At 39.4% G+C, this 17,706-nt stretch overlaps 1 protein-coding gene across 7 annotated transcripts in view; it reads right to left on the reverse strand.

The window, feature by feature from the left end:
• The window catches only part of CNTN1 (contactin 1), a 185,221-nt gene that overhangs the window by 151,372 nt on the left and 16,143 nt on the right, over positions 1-17,706 (reverse strand). For 3 of the 7 annotated variants that reach the window (XM_079994122.1, XM_079994125.1, XM_079994121.1), the window contains exon 2: positions 5,081-5,206. The exons of 3 other annotated variants lie outside the window; for them this stretch is intronic. The gene's annotated coding sequence lies outside the window, so the exon portion shown is untranslated. The remainder of the gene's footprint in view (positions 1-5,080; positions 5,207-17,706) is intronic. One more of the 7 variants, XM_079994123.1, reaches the window with a different exon arrangement.

Raw genomic sequence — 17,706 nt, forward strand, 5'->3', positions numbered from 1 at the left:
CACAGAAAAGTCATTCCTACACAAGCAAAGGAAAAGTTAGCAGACTCGATAGGCTCATAAGTCTTATACTGCCTATTCCTAGTCCAACCTCCTATATTTGAACTGTCCCAGTTGGTCATTATAAAAACAATGATGCAAGTAATCAAGTTTTATTTTTTCTTCTCTCTCCCTGTCTCTTTCCCCTTAGTGCCATGTCTTTTCATTTCTGTCTTGGCTTAATTGATTTTATGTAAGCCACTCTGGGGACCTTTTTTGCTGAACAATGGAGGAACAAATGCTCTAAATGACTACAACTCCCACCATCCCTAGCTTGCAGGACCAGTGGTCAGGGATGATGGGAACTGTAGTCCAAAAACAGCTGGAGACACAAGTTTGGGAAACACTGCTCTAAACAAACAAATAAAACTAACTTTCAAAAAAAGGGATTTTTATAGTATTACTGCAATGTTATTTGTCATGAAATCATGTTTTTTTAAGAGGTAAATTTTGAAATGTCTAAAGGGCTTTATACATAACTGAATATAGTGCCTCTAAATGGCTATGAGTATCTGCTGAGAGTTGTGGAGATGGTTTATCAGTGGTGGGCCAGCAACAGGCCTGAGTGACAGTTAAACTGTCATGCTTTCAATCTGCCAAACCAGCAACAGAAGCTGGTAAACTCAAATTACTCAGTCAGTAGACATCTTGCTTCATCCTATTGGACAATAGCACAAACTAATGTGGCGTCCTGTTCAACCATCCCAATTTAACTGGAACATCCTAGATTTACAGAAGCCACCCTAGCTTCTGATTGGATCCCAGAGTGTTCCCTTTTTTGGTCCAGCTGGCATGCGCCAGAGTGCCGAACCAAAAAACACTCAATTTTTGTTCTCATGCAAGAGCCTGGAACCAAAAAAATGAGAGTCCTGATTTTGATCGGTGGGATGCGATGACAGAATTCAATCCAAACTGAAATGGCTGGGGTGTCTTGTGTGTGCTGAGTAGAGAGAAAATAAATGCTAAGCACTGGTAAAGAAAGGAGAGTTACTGGGAATTGCTGGGAGAAGCTATGGGTCAACTAAAGGAAAATACTTGGGCACTGGACATCAAATAACTTAAGAATTATCTGCTGCTTTGATTGAGCAGGGAGATAGAAGACTGTGAGCCAGTCTGGTGTAGTGGTTAAGAGTGGTAGACTCGTAATCTGGTGAACCGGGTTCGCGACTCCGCTCCTCCACATGCAGCTGCTGGGTGACCTTGGGCTAGTCACACTTCTCTGAAGTCTCTCAGCCCCACTCACCTCACAGAGTGTTTGTTGTGAGGGAGGAAGGGAAAGGAGAATGTTAGCTGCTTTGAGACTCCTTCGGGTTTATCAAATCCAAACTCTTCTTCTTCTTCTGTTATAACTGTTCTAATGGATTAGACCAAGATCCTCCATATAGTACAGAAACATTTGCAGTTGTTAAATCAAGAAAATCTAAAATTTATTGTTTAAAGGGGAACCAATATCATGGCACTGCAGCCAGTTTAACAAGCATCCCTTGGAGTCATCAAGTTTTATTTGGACAAGACAACTTTCTCAGCAATTGGTTAAATGCCCAGTCTTGGCCTTGGACTGCATCATATCAATATTCCATGAAAGATGCATTTTTTTTTTTACACTTCAGACTTAAGAGTTATAATATCTAGGCTGCAATCTTATTCACATTTATCTGGAAGCCTCACTGAACAATACTATCAATTTCTGAAACAATTAGAAAATGTCCTAGTTTTAAAAAACCTCTAGCACTGCATTTTTGCTAAGGTGAATGCCAGAACAAGAATATTATAGTAAACAGAAATTGCAGCCTCCTCTCCACCCTCTGCCAAAAAAAGAAGTGGCTTCAGCACCTGCTAATCATTCTAAACTTGTTGAATCTTTCCCCATCACTGCACCTCCATGACTGGAAAGACATTAATATAACACATAATTGCACTCTGGTTGTACAGGATACGAAGAATGAATGATTGAAAAGCAAAGACAAAACAGGTATAGTCATCAGGAGGAAGAGCTTGTGTAGTGATGTTACCACCACTATGAATTCAGTTGTTCAAATAAAATATATATTTTAGTCTGAATCCAGTCTACCAACCCCAAATTCACACACTGCCCATTGTATTACTATTTGAAATACCTAATGTGGATTGGGTCAGAATATAAAAATCTTCTACATGGTATATACCTTTGTTTTCAAAAAGTATTTGCAAACCACCCTTAAAATATCATTTTTGTTCAGATCATGAACAATTAATCAGATAAAAGACAGTGAATCCTTAAAGCAGGAAGTAAATTGATTAGTTCTCAATTTTATCTCAGTGACATGCTCTTCTCTCAAGAAGTGATAGATTAATTGCATTGCCACCTAATTATCCTTTTAAAGAAGAGAAAATGCAGACATTGTCACTAACAAGGATATAAGGAAACAAGTTTTTTCCAATGACATCTGAACAGCAATCGAGGGATACTTTCAATTAAACACACACACACATTTTCCTGAATATTAGTACAAAGACATAAGCAAAAATTGGGAAGGTTTTGTGCAGTGATTTAAGGCAGTATCCCGATGTTGCCAAAGCCTCCATACTCCAGTGTAGGGTTCAGGAACTGGAGATAAGAAAAAGATGTAGGGATGAATAGAAGTGTGTGGTAAGATTCTCCTGTTGAGCTCAAGAGAAGTATTTTCATGAGTAAGTGCTTATGCATGATAAAGTCAAGGGAGAAAAGAAACAAGGTTAACAGAGAAAGGTGAAGCATCACACTAGTCAGAGAACAAGCAAGAAAATAAAACAGGAGCCTTGGAGATGAAACATGGTTGTAATAACCCCCTTCTCTCTGGTTGAAGTCAAACCCTGCCCCCATGATTAAATGCCAATTATTATTTCAATTTCCTGAGTATTTTTCTTGGGGGTGGGGGGTGGGGACAAGGACTGTTGGTGCATTATTTCCTATTACTGTTATCATTGTATTTTGCACCAAGAGAGTACAAGATACTGTGCAGATCACTCCAGGAGATGTCTGTAACAAACTCCCAAATCAATCTCCCTGGAGTGCGTACAGGAACATACAGGATTGAAAATTCAATGTAAAGTGTGCCAGCTGGAAGGACATCACATCACATACCCCCTCGCCTGCCAACAGTGTAAAATAAATCAATATCAGACAACATTAATAGTTGAAATGCTTTAAATATTGACTGGATGGGGGCTTAAAAGTTTTCAGCCCAACTCCAAGCTCATCTCCGTTCTACTTCGGACCAATATCTTTCTTTAAAAAGCAAGTTTCCACCAATCACATACAAAACAAAGAGTGCAGTCCAAAGAACAGGCACAAATGAAAGGTACTACAGGCAGCCAAGTGGTGGGCATAAGGAGAATTGTGCACTCCTTCAAATTGTACACCTACCCCTGGCTTTTGGTATATGGTGCGGGCAGACCAGCACAACATCTAGTTTGCCCTAAAAGCTAAGAACTTCTTGACCACCCCTAATGCATATTCAAGAGCAGGGGCCTCCATTGTGGTACCTGTGGTTGTTGTGCATCCTTGAGGACTTCTCCTGGTGCCCACAATGCCTCAGCCCCATTCTCCCCACTAAAAGATCCATTTGCCTTGAGATGGCAAAGGTGGTTCCTTTTTCTTCCACTGAAAGGCACACAGAGGTAATGAGAAAATAGGAACAACAACAACTATCTCTCCCAGTCCCTCTTTGAGCTTCATATGCTTCTCAAGGCCCAGTTTGGCATCAGAGCTGCTAAAAGAAAGCAAATCAACTGAGAGGGCAAGAAAGAAAAAGGAGGAAAATAGGAGACTGGGAGGAGGAAAATAGAATGAAAGTGTGATACCAGAGATATCAGAAGAATGAGACAATGGAGTGTCTGAGAGAGGAGATATATGTCCCTGATATCAGATTCTTGGGTGGTGGTGGTTCTGTGCTTTTGTAGAATGATGGCATGATTAACCCTGTGGGGCATTGAAAGAGATGCTGTGATCCATATACCAATAATGGATCTAAGATGTGCTTATATTTTGTTATGGATTTATGAATCAGTTAGTAATGGACAACATATTATAAAAAATACTGCAACACTGAAAATTAAGCCTCTATTACAGACATCTCACAACTTACACATTTAACTTATGCAGTTTCAACTTTATGCACTTGACGGCTGTCTAAATGAAATCTCACAAATTAAACACAGAGAAGGCAGTGAGCTTAAAAGCTCTTTTTACACAGGGTTTCCCTGTTGTGGAAAGAGCTTTTAAGCTCTCTATCTTGCTTATGGGTTGTGGGAAGCTCTTGCAAGAACTTGGAAACTCCTGCAAGATCTCACGAGAGCCTCCTACAATCTGGTAAGCAAGGCAGAGAGCTTAAAAGTTGTCTGTGTTACTTTTGGGGGTGTGGGGTGGGGAGGTAAGACCCATTTGGCATGCCAACTCCAGAAGCTAAAACTACTTGTACTAGAGCAGTTCCAATGGGTTGTTTGACCCCTAGGTAGGTTGGTATTAACAAAGGCCTAATTTTTCTCTTTAAGCCTGTGTCTACTGGTGTACCCTTGGGGAACTCCAGGCAGGATGAACCCTTTACGAATTTCTCCAGCATGTCTGTGACTAAGGAAATCTCAGCAACCAGATATTTATTTCCTGTGTCAAGTTGCCACTTAACGTCATATGGCATCATATCCACATGCTTATGGCAGACCTATCTGTGGCTGGGATAACCTGCAAGTGTGAGCCAGCACTTACTTTTTAAAAGTCTACCTAGATATATTTTTAAAAGACTCCTCCTGTTGCTATTCACGGAGAAATACACATGTGTCCAATAATTATAGTTATCACAACTAATTTGATTTAGACATTCAATGTGGCATTCAAAGCTAAATAAGACGAAGATAAGATAATTTGCACACTGTAATTTTCTATGAAATAAGGTTATACTTTCCAGGAAAATTAATTTTGTAACATATTATTTCCCAATATTCATAAAAAGACACTGTGTATTATATACAGAATCTTTTCAAAAGAAAGTTGGAATAATATAATAAAAATCACACAAATGGAACTTACTGAAAGTGAATGGATAAGACTTCAGCTGTTCAAAATTACAAATGAAGAAGTGCAATTTCTCTTTTTGGTCTTGGTGCTCTCCAATCCTTGTGCCGATCACTTCTTCCTAAATAACAGTGAGGAACGCTGTTGAAAATGAAAGCAATTATTATCCCTAGCAAATGACTGCATTTCTTCTCACATACAGAAGCCCCTGTAGTACTATAATTACGCATTGTCTGTCTATTTATAAGCACCAGAACTTTGTAAGACAGTAGAAATGAACTCATGCCAAGCCACCACTTAACCAAATATGCTTGTATAAATACAGCAGCATTATTGGAAGCAGGCTCAACATTTTCATTGGATCATCATGTCCCAAAACTATCAGATGAGGTTTAATCTTTAATAAGAGCTTATCTCTAACCAATACCTAAAGTGGTTTGCTTTAGGAGGGAGATAAAGTAAGATTTCCAAAATGACTTGCACACCAGGTTTAAAACACACAACTGGAGTAGAAAAGATATACAGTACAGTAAAGGGAACATAGATCATAGACTGCGTTCACAACTTAAACAAATCATTGTATATAAATGTATATAAATGAAGTAAAAGTCAATTAGTGAGTGAAATGCACGTATCACTATGTACAAAAGTCAGATTAACCTGTGGGCCACCAGGCTGAATGCAGATTGTCAGCCACAGGGTTCTGCTGTCAAGTGGCACAGCATGATTTGTCAATCAACTGGCAGGCCATAAAACTGAGGACCTAACTCCCAGTTTATCAGCCTGAACATTTTTCTGACCTATCCAGATCCCACCAATTTTAGCACCAATAGCAGACACACAGACACTGCAAATACCCTCCCCCAGTAATCAGATTGACCATATGATGTGTGGAGATGTTGCAATAACCCCCTCCCCTACTGATCTGTATGTGCATGTATGGGATGACCATACCCAGCACTGTAATGTAGCCCACAGGTAGATGGGCCAAGTATGAATGCAGCCCTCAGACATAGGGATGTTGGGCAATTCTGATGGAAACAGAAACAGAAATTGCCTGTGGTTGCTTATTCGCCCCATGTCTGGAACGAAAATCAATATGACCAATTATGATTGGTATTCACAGTTGTTTTCAGTCCTCAAACCATGCATAATTGATGGTGGTTTCCCTGCACCGCCATAAGTGTTGCATTTCCTTTGCATAGAAAGGAAAGGTGTGTGATGAGAACATAATTAATAAATCTAGTAAAATTCCACTCCAGTGGACAGCAAAATGAACAACATTGCCTTTTTAGAAGCCTAATGGCAGCAGAACAGAAACAGTGTAGCATGCGACAAACACCGGTCAAAAGAGCAATCAATGCCCTCTTGCACCCTACTGAGTAGCCCTTGCCATAAAACGTAGCTACTAAGCTACATTTGTTTTGATGGGTCACAAGTTGTGCATGCCTGTTCCAAGATCATGGCCAACACCTCTATAAGTCAGTGTGTTTGCTATGCTAAACTCTTTTTCCTGAACGAAGCGGGGTGGGGGGTACTGCTGGAAAAGTGGGAGGTAAGGTAACAGCTTACATTTAGTCAACCTGTTGCCTCTGAGACACCAATACACATACACCTTCCCACTTAGGAATTGCATGGAAAATCAACTTCTTTATGGAGAATCAAGTTTCTTTCTGAAGCCAGCAGATGCAATTCCTATCTCCACATATATCTTAGGCATGCCAATACAGTGGTACCTCGGATTACAGACGCTTCAGGTTACAGACGCTTCAGGTTACACTGAGGAAATAGTACCTCAGATTAAAATTATGAAAATACAATCACTGTCATACTATGGTGAAAGAGCTAAATTTTAACTATGTTTTCCATTTCAAAGCAGAGGAACAAGGCTGATAATTATTTTCTCGATCTATATTCAGGTATGTATATAAAGAGCACTATGCCATTCATGGACAGAATACGTGTCACAGGTACAGTGGTACCTCGGGTTACATATGCTTCAGGTTACATACGTTTCAGGTTACAGACTCCGCTAACCCGGGTTAAGCTTCAGGATGAGAACAGAAATCGTGCAGCGGCAGCGTGAGGCCCCATTAGCTAAAGTGGTACCTCAGGTTAAGAACAGTTTCAGGTTAAGAACGGACCTCTGGAACGAATTAAGTTCTTAACCCGAGGTACTGCTGTACATCACCACTGAAGAGAGGCAAATAGTGGTATTCTTAAAAGTCTTAGGAACAGTTATTCAAAGGCTGGACGTGGACACCAGAAAGGCTCAACAACCAACAAAGCTTCTTTCTGTAAATATAACTGAGTGACAGGGAAGGACAGAGGGAGGCAAGGATGGAAAGAGACAGAAGTCATAGAGTACAGATTGAGAAAATCAAGAGCCAAGGGAAAGGAAGTCGGGGCAGAGAGCCAAATGGAGAATTGTAACTGGCATTCGCTCACCTACAACTTATCTTTCTCGTCATGTTTTCTTACACATGACCATCATTTGGAAGGCAACTTGGTAGAATGGAAACAAAAGCCTAGCAATGTAGATTGAGCTCAAGGTCAAAGGGTGATTCTGTGTACTATTGCCTAATAGCTGTAGTAACAACCCAGCATCATTATTGGAATAATACAAGACAAGAACACCATGAATGCTTAAATATTTAAAGTTCTTTTGAAAACAAGAAAAGTACGCATTCCTTTGAAGATCCTCCTGTTTTTAAGCTGCTGAAAATGGTCGAGGTAGAGAACAAACTATCAATTAGTTGAGTACCTCTCAATTAGTTGAGTAAATTCAGGACAAGCTAAAGCATACTAGAGCATGGATGAACGAACACAAAAACAAGACAGTCATTGGCACCAGAAGCTCATCATTTACAGACACATGACTAAATTGGATATAGTGGCTTCTTTGTTCGCAGCTGAAAACAGAGTTATCAATGAAAGTTGAATATGACCATTTAAATTGTAATGTACATGTATAACATTTCATCATCATATTTGGTTGAGTAAGAAGAATAAGATATGCTGGATCCTTTCCAACAAGTTGTATCATGGAAGCTATATTATCAGTGAAAAGTAATTTTCTGCACAAAACACAAGATACTATTCTCCTGTAGCACTATTTAGAATACAAGGTATTTACAGGTATTAAGTTCTGTGTTAAATGGAGCTTATTTTCTAGTATGTTTAGAAGTGCAGTCTTAGGGTGCAATCCAGACAAACTTAGGTGAGCCTAATTGACATTGAAATCAACAACCAGACTTTGTATTTAGATGCTTCAGCCACATGGCTGTCAATAGGACTTAAAGGTAAAGGTAAAGGTACCCCTGCCCGTACGGGCCAGTCTTGACAGACTCTGGGGTTGTGCGCCCATCTCACTTAAGAGGCCAGGGGCCAGCGCTGTCCGGAGACACTTCCGGGTCACGTGGCCAGCGTGACATCGCTGCTCTGGCGAGCCAGAGCCGCACACGGAAACGCCGTTTACCTTCCCGCTGGTAAGCGGTCCCTATTTATCTACTTGCACCCGGAGGTGCTTTCGAACTGCTGGGTTGGCAGGCGCTGGGACCGAGCAGCGGGAGCGCACCCCGCCGCAGGGATTCGAACCGCCGACCTTTCGATCGGCAAGCCCTAGGCGCTGAGGCTTTAACCCACAGCGCCACCTGCGTCCCCTGTCAATAGGACTTAGGTATCCATAATTTTCTCAGGAATGACCATAATTACTAGATGAGACACAGGTGAAAAGTAAATGTTTTAGATATCCCTCTTTGTGACTCTATATTAGCATTATTTAGTATTCAATCATTTTAATGGGGTTGCCACACTGGAACCAAATCAGTATCTGTTAAGTAAATTATTTGCTTTACAAAAATAAAAAATCAGCCACAATGCAAGTGCATTGATTGGAAGTCATTCATCATACTCAGAAGCTCTTAAAAGTTGAAAATACCAAGGACTCTTGTATAAAATGTAAATGAACCTTTTTTTTTTTTTTTTTTTTGGTAGATACTAGCATTCATCTAAGAACTAAACAAACAAAACAAAAAGGGAATGGATTCTATATGACATCTAAAGCTTTGCTAAAAAATTAAGTTCTAGTTATCCACTATAACAAACGACAAAATAGAACACTTTGTGCCAAACTACATCTGTTTGGGCCAAACATTACTCATTTTATTTGTTTATTTCATAAAATTTATACACTGCTTGACTGTAAAAACAAAACAAAAAATCTCAAAGCAGTTTACAAAAGATAAGCAGTGAAATCAAGGGGGGAATCACAATCCTACTTTAAAACACACAAAAGTTAAAATGCTTAAACAGATTAAAATTACCTCGACTTTCTAAGCATCTGGGTACCCATATTAACCATGCCTTGTGAGATTAATAATAAAAAACACCAACACCCACAGAACTGACAAACTAGATTGCCCTGGCGTAATGGGAGAATTCTTGGCCTGTGATTTAATGTTTCTGCTGCTCCATGTTAAGCAAGTTATGACATGTGATTAATGTTTTATATAATTGTTTTAAATTGGTTCTTATTTATTATTATTATTATTATTATTATTATTATTATTATTATTCTGTGTTTTTAGATATTCTTGTTTTTAACTGTAAGCTGCCTTGAATCCCATCAGGTGAAAAGGAGGGACATAAACAAACAACAACAACAAAGTAGCATACTGTAGTATTATTCACAGCGTAGTATTAAGAACATAGGAATCTGCTTAGGCCTCACCCACACTTACCTCCTGCCCTGTGTTTTCTCCATCTCCAAGTGCTTTTTGTTGTTTTGTTTTGTTTTGTTTTGTTTTGTTTTGTTCTTGCCGTGCTGCTTTCACCAGAAAAACCCACTCTTTAACGCTGAACATACAACAGCTTGGGTTTTCCATGGAGTTGTTTTCAGCAGTAAAGAGTGCATTTTTGCAGAGGAAGCAAAACAAAACCCAACCCTTAGACACAGAGCTTTTAAGCAGGGACCTATGTCTAGAAACAGAAATGGCACAGAAGGAAGTCTGAATGAGTCCTTAGGCATTCTGATAGGGACTGGTTTTGTGTGTAAACTTATTTCCACCAACAATCTATGCTGTCACTTCAGAAATGCATGAACGGCTGCCTCTGAGCATCCAGTTATCAGTCCAGGCTACAGATATTGACTTGCATCTCCAGTTTTTTTATTTCTGCTCACACTATGCTGCATCAGGCCAGATACTTAGCAGGTCAGTGCAAAACTTTCTAATCAATTTCTAATTGTCAAATAGGAGCCTGGCCTTTGTCCTTCGCCGCCTTGCACTTATTTATTAGCAGTCTTGAGTGACTCATGTTGTGCTATTTAGTCTTTCTTATTTAGGCTTAACTCAGCACAGAAAAAAATCACAGGGTTTTAATACTGATGCTTGGGATAATCATCAATGCAGTCACAGTTCATACTTATTTCACTATGCGTCTTCAGGCTTACAATTTAGGAGCAAGCTACAAAATGCTTTGTAGCCAAAAAGACTATGGAAATAACGAAGCAATAACCATTTAGAATGGAGTGTCTCTACATAGACAGTCTGACTCCTGTGCCAGCACAAGGTCACCGTAGTATCACATTACAATGATGGAATCAGCTTTATGACACTGTTATAAGCACATACAGTGGTACCTCAAGTTACAAACACCTTGGGCTACAAACACTTCAGGTTACAGACTCCGCTAACCCAGAAATAGTACCTCGGGTTAAGAACTTTACCTCAAGATGAGAACAGAAATAGCTCACCGACGGCACAGCAGCAGCGGGATGCCCCATTAGCAAAAGTGGTACCTCTGGTTAAGAACGGTTTCAGGTTAAGAACGGACCTCTGGAACGAATTAAGTTTGTAACCAGAGGTACCACTGTATGTCAGATATAGAACTATAGGCTGGGCTGAATTTAAATATACTAAGCCTGTATATTTAAGTCCCAGCAGGAAAGAGACATTTCTGTAATTTAAATTTCCATTTAGACTCTTATCTTAAAGGTTTTTCCAGTGTGAGAGCTGTTATTTCCTCCATGTCAACCTGCTGCTTTGAGATTCAAGGATAAACTGATACAAAACCAAAAAAGGTTTTTTTAAATAAATAAATAAATACACCGACTGCACAATATGCTTAGCCAATTCAAGAAGTCAATCGGTTTAGAAGGTCAAACTACTTCAGTATCTTCATTCATTAACATTTTGGAATTAATTCAACAGCCATTTACAATAGTTTTACCATATATTAAATTTTTAAAATATAAATTCTGACAACTGCATATTTCCAGGCTTAGTGAACAAGCATAACAATGAATAATCCAGCTACCTCACCTGACACTATAATGTTCTCTTTTTATTTGGAATGGCACATGCATTTGAAAACTATTAGATGGATACACAGTTGCTGTGAGAAAGAACAGATCGAAAAGAGCAACCAGCAGAAGAAATCTTTTAAAAGGACTTTTCCGATTAATTCTCAGTAACAAAATTAAATGAGTCGATGCAGTCATGGTTTGTTTCTTTTTTTTAAGACAAAGAAAAAAAATTGTTTTTCACCTCTCTTGCTTCAATTCTCATTGAAGCCCTCTAGTGGACATCACTTACAACACCATCCTATGCATGGTCTACTCAGAAGTGGGTCCTGTTGAATATGCTCCCAAGTGAGTACAGTGGTACCTCACGTTAAGTACTTAATTCGTTCCGGAGGTCCGTTCCTAACCTGAAACTGTTCTTAACCTGAAGCACCACTTTAGCTAATGGGACCTCCTGCTGCTGCCGCACCGCCGGAGCACGATTTCTGTTCTCATCCTGAAGCAAAGTTCTTAAACCAAGGTACTGGGTTAGTGGAGTCTGTAACCTGAAGCGTATGTAACCCGAGGTACCACTGTATAAGACTGCAGCTCAAGCAATGCAGAGCATCAAATCATCCTGAGAAGAGATGCTAAAGAAATATCTTCTATACGGAATCCATATTATTCTACACACCCTGACAACTTTAATAACCTTTCCATATATATATATATATATATATATATATATATATTATCCCAGCTCCATCTGTAAAAATCTTGCTCAAATATTCACTCCAATCAAACTATCCATTTACAAATACAGAAGCACATCAATATGCAATTCTTGATCATTTTTATAAGACCAAATATTGCCACTGGGACTCACTTACACTGCCTGCCAAACAGATTGATATTCAATTCAAGATGTCGTCTTGACCTATAAAGCTCTTTCAAATTTTGATCAATATCATCTCTGGTTGCTGCCTCTATATGCGCCAGATGACATAAGTCATCAGATATCTTGCTAGTCTCAGTACGGTAAGATTAAAATTGTTGCCAGCTTTGCCAAAACAGCCAAGCTATGTGCAATTATAGAAGGAAAGCATAACAGAAATATACTAGTGCTGCTTTTCAACACACCTTATCTTTAACTATGGCGCACAATCTGCAGATTTAATTTAATCTCATTTAATTCAGATGTTCCTCTACTGTGACCTTAAATTGCCCCTCCCTCCTTTAAAAAAATACAATAAATATCTTCCAAAATTTGGTTGTCATTTTACCAAAAATCATGCCATCCTACCAAGGTAAGGTCATGTTGCCCCATACAAACAGCAATCAGTTAAACAGAAGATGTTCAAGCAAAAAAGAATGTATATTCATGCTCCTGCTACTTATTGCTAGTATGCGGAAAGAGCGCTTTTCATTTTCCCCATAATCATAGAATCATAGAATCATAGAGTTGGAAGAGACCACAAGGGCCATCGAGTCCAACCCCCTGCCAAGCTACACATGCATTTGGAGCCAACATGGAGGAAGATGTGCCAAAAGGATTCCCCTCCCCATCAATTACACTCTTTTCAACATTCTGCATTCACTTTTTTCTGCTATGCACTCAAGTGATGTAGATCACACCTGGGGAATCTTTGACCCTACATATGTTGTTGGAGTCCTGGAAGGCCAATGCTTCCTCAGCCCTGCTTTAGAACCATATAGATGGGATTATACTTATAAAATGTTGAAGCACTACAAGCTATTTATTTTACCTGGAGAAGTGACAACTAAAATTATGAAAATACAATCACTGTCATACTATGGTGAAAGAGCTAAATTTTAACTATGTTTTCCATTTCAAAGCAGAGGAACAAGGCTGATAATTATTTTCTCGATCTATATTCAGGTATGTATATAAAGAGCACTATGCCATTCATGGTGTCACAGGTGTCACAGGTATGTAGAAACCACAACTCTATTTGTAGTGATCTCATTTCACTTTCAAGGTGATAGGCATTCAGGCACCTTATTTTCTTTCCAATACAGTGGTACCTCAGGTTAAAAACTTAATTCGTTCTGGAGGTCCGTTCTTAACCTGAAACTGTTCTTAACCTGCGGTACCACTTTAGCTAATGGGGCCTCCCGCTGCCACTGTGCCGCCGGAGCATGATTTCTGTTCTCATCCTGAAGCAAAGTTCTTAACCTGAGATACTATTTCTGGGTTAGCTGAGTCTGTAACCTGAAGCGTCTGTAACCTGAAGCATCTGTAACCCGAGGTACCACTGTATCTGAGATTATTTCTCTTACAGTCTTCAGTAGTTGTGATCTCAAGTATAATGACTTTTCTCTTTCCCATTTGTCATAAGTACTGTTGCAACACATGATACATTAGAATTCAACAGTAGCTTCAGCATTGCTCTAAAAAAAAGTATAAATATGTCAGTCTCCAATTTCCTTAGACACAATTACAAATGCAGAAAGCACAGTGAATATTACAAAGTTTAATGTAGCATGTTTATTTAGTGTTCATATGTACATCATAGGTCACATATTTTCCATGTTTCATATCTCCTCACAAGCAATTCTCAGTAACACTGTTAGACTACGATGTCATGTCATGAAATTTCAATATTCATTAGCAGAAGTATGAGCTCCATAAAGGAGCTCATTTTCTGTTGCTTTCAGACCATGTCATCAGGTTGTTGTTTTTTAGAACCCATTGGCATTCCTATCCAAGCCTTCCCCAACATCTGTGCGTCTCATTAGGGGCATCTGATGAAGTACTGCATACACTCTTCATAGGAATCATGATCTACACCCAATTAAAATGTTCCTGCCAGTCCACTTAGGTCAGAAAAATGTGAGCTAGAGGGAGTAGTAAAGCGGAAATGCCAAAACATAGCAGTTATGTTCAGGGCTTTTAACTTTCAGACCAAAGGGTTATTGTTGAATGTAACATGGCCAGATAGAATCCTCATCCTTTGTAAATCTAACAAAACCAAAACCCATACGAGTCTGTGCTCAACAGCCAGGCTTTAGGGCTTTACATGAAAAGTAAAGAAACCCTAACTAGACTTTCATTGCGTTTTTTCCAGTACCCCAAAAGCCTGAAGGGACCTTGAAACAACGTGTGTCAATGAACTCAGCATCTCTGATATTGGTAGTGAAAAACACAAAGAACAAAGGCACTATGTTGATTAATCCCATCTGGTATTCCTAAACCTAAGAACATATTCCCTATAGCAAGTCTAACAGGGGGTGACCAATTTAGAGGGAGGAAGGGGAAAAAAACCCTGATAACAATCATCATCAATGAGCTCAAATTGCCCAGGGAGGGCAAGTATGCTTTCCAATTATTTTCCAGCGCTGAGAGAGAATAATTTGAAAACTATTCCTTATTTCAAAATAGATGCATATTTTATATGACAAGATTTCCTGTTTGCTAACAAGTATTCACATCTGCTGTCATTGCCTCATAGCCACTGGCTTTAAATACAGCATTTTATTTTATTTTTTTAAAAAAATTAAATCACCATCATACATCATATTAAAGATGCCTACAGTCATCGGGCTTTGTTGATCTTTACAGCAAAATTACATTCTTTCAGTTACAAAAAAAAATGTACCATTTATTCTTTATTATCCTGGTACTACTTACTGAGGGACATTAACATTATTTGCCCAACAGCTCAATCACCATTGACAAAACAACAACACAAACCGCTCCTATATAAATCATTGCTTTCTATATTATGTTATCCAGTGTTAATGGTTAGAGTGTTGAACTAGGCTCTGGGAGACAACAGGGTTCAACTCTTCACTCACCCATGAAGCTCATTGGGTGACCTTAGGCAAGACACAATTCTTCAACCCAACCCACTTTACTGGGTTGTTGTGAGGATAAAATGGAGAGGTGGGAGAACCATGTATACATATCAGCTTAAGCTCCTTGAGAGGAAAAGTGGACTATAAAGGTGATACTAAATAAATAAATAATAAATTTCATTTGCCACTCCCAAAATTATATTTCTATTTTATAGTTATACACATCAGAAACCTGCAGTGGTCAAAATTAAGAAAAAACATTTGATTAGATCCAGAATACCTTTTTCTAGAAGCAGAAGAGTTCCTAACATTCATGAAAGAGACTGAGATCTGATGGAAGTTTCCACTGGTGGGAGGAAAGGAGATGGTCCCCACCAATGTTCCCCATCTCCATGGAACGTCTCACATTCTTCTGATATTTTCCATAAAGGAAATTCATTTTGTTATGCCCTAAGACAGCACCAATACATCGTAACCACTTAGCATTTCACAACTGATACATAAGTGCATGCTTTCCAATTCTGCCTTCTCCATTCATTTTACGGTGGACCCTCTAGTTATGTACTGCTCTGGATACATAACTTTCGGGTTATGAACATGGCAAACCTGGAAGTGTATACTTCCAGGTTTCGTCGCATGCGCAGAAGTGCTCTGCACATTTCACACATGCGCAGAAGTGCTTAATTGTGCCATGCGCAGAATTGCTGCCTCTGCTTACAGACTTTTCGAGTTGCGGATGGACCCCCGGAGCAAATTAAATTCGTATCCGAAGGGTCCACTGTACTTGAATATTTCTATTTTAAAACTTCCATATACAGGGCTGCTTTCAGGTGTCTTCTAAAGGTTCCTTGACATCTGACAGGAGGAGGCTCCACACAGCAGGCATGACTATCAAGAAGGAGCTCTGCCTGGTTCCCTGCAGTCTCATTTCTCTCAATGAGGGAACTGCCAGAAAGCCCTTGGAGCTGGAGAAAAGGCCGTCCTTTTAGCACACGGATGACTTATGCAATGGGGCTTCCTCTGCTTTCCCTGCATGCTCCCAGGATCCCCACACAAAATGAGCTCCAGAGGAATCTCCAAAACAGATGGAGAGGTTGCAGGCGGAACATGAGCAGAGGGAAGGAAGAGGAAGTCCCACTGGACGGGTGGGAGTCCTTATGCTAATGGGACAACTTTGTTGTCTATTGGGCAAGTGATAAAGAACCTGTGGCCCCCACTGAACAGTTGATTTATCCATTGATTTTCACCAGCATGTTCATTTTATTTTCCTATAACCAGAATCTGATATGCAAGGCCCACAAGCAAATCTTTCAAGTATCAACAAAATTTCAGTACAATTTAATTCAGAAGTTCAAATGATCTAAAAGAATTTCAAAGAGAGACCCCATTGTGAAATTTCAAACTAGAACTTTTATTAGTTTTCCAATATACCCACAATAATAGCTGAATTTTAACAATAATGATTCCCAAATTATACAATTATCAAAATGCCAATCAACTTCCAATTAATGCATTTTAGTTAAACTGGCTCCCTGCATGGTGGTTTGGGTGCATTTCCGATTTTGTATCACTGCGCTCCATAATCTTAATTAATGTTAGTTACGTTTCAGGGATGAGGGTGGTGCTGTGGTCTAGGCCCTAGGCTCTGTGGTTTAGACCACAGCACCACCCGCGTCTCAGGCACCAAGTACACCAGGGCTAAAATGTATTGCCTTTCTCTCCAGCTTCCACAAGGGATGTTATTTCCTCTCTTCTACTAGCCTGACCCAGTTCTTATATGCAGCCAGAGTAGAAAATGACAAGCAGGTTGAAGAAAAAGCTAAGGAGAATCCTAACCTCACTGAGGCTGATTGGAAAAGGAAGCTATAGCACTTCTCCCCTTACATTGTTCTCCTCTGTGTATCACGCCTCACAATGAGATGGTATCTAAATCACCTGGGCCACGTTTTGGGGGCTGAATAGAATCATGCTGCAAGCCACCTGATTTTCATCCTGACATAAAGATCCCCTGGTGTGAGCAAGAACACCTGTCCTGATGTAAACAAGAGCACAGACATAGGTCATTATTTCAGGCATGCAAGAGAAAAGGGTAGATAAGAATTCAGTGCTAACAGAGTGACATGAGATAAGCAATTTGAAGGGTGTGACATACACACACCAAGATCCAAATCACTGTCAAGTTTTACCTTAACTTGTTAGACTAAACAGAACTACTCAAAATTAACTTCATGGAGATTTATGTTCAGAATGCCCAAAAGGTGTTTCTGCAAATAAACATACTTTAAAGATCCGATTGCTGGAAATTATGGGGATCAATTCCTAAGAAAACAACCTCAGGGCAAAAATTTTAACATACTGTACAATTCATTGGACAAATAGCAATTATGTAGCTTGAAGCAATTATGTGAAAAGGAAAGGTTTGTTTCCCTAAGTATTCATATTTTTGAACTGGGTTTTCTTAAAGCACCTCTCAGCTTTTAACAATGTTAACTGCCTTTAAAAAATTTACTGTGTGTCCTCCCAAAACTTTGGGAGTGAT

This window comes from Podarcis cretensis (assembly GCF_951804945.1).
Source record: "Podarcis cretensis genome assembly, chromosome: 10".
NCBI lineage: Eukaryota > Metazoa > Chordata > Lepidosauria > Squamata > Lacertidae > Podarcis > Podarcis cretensis.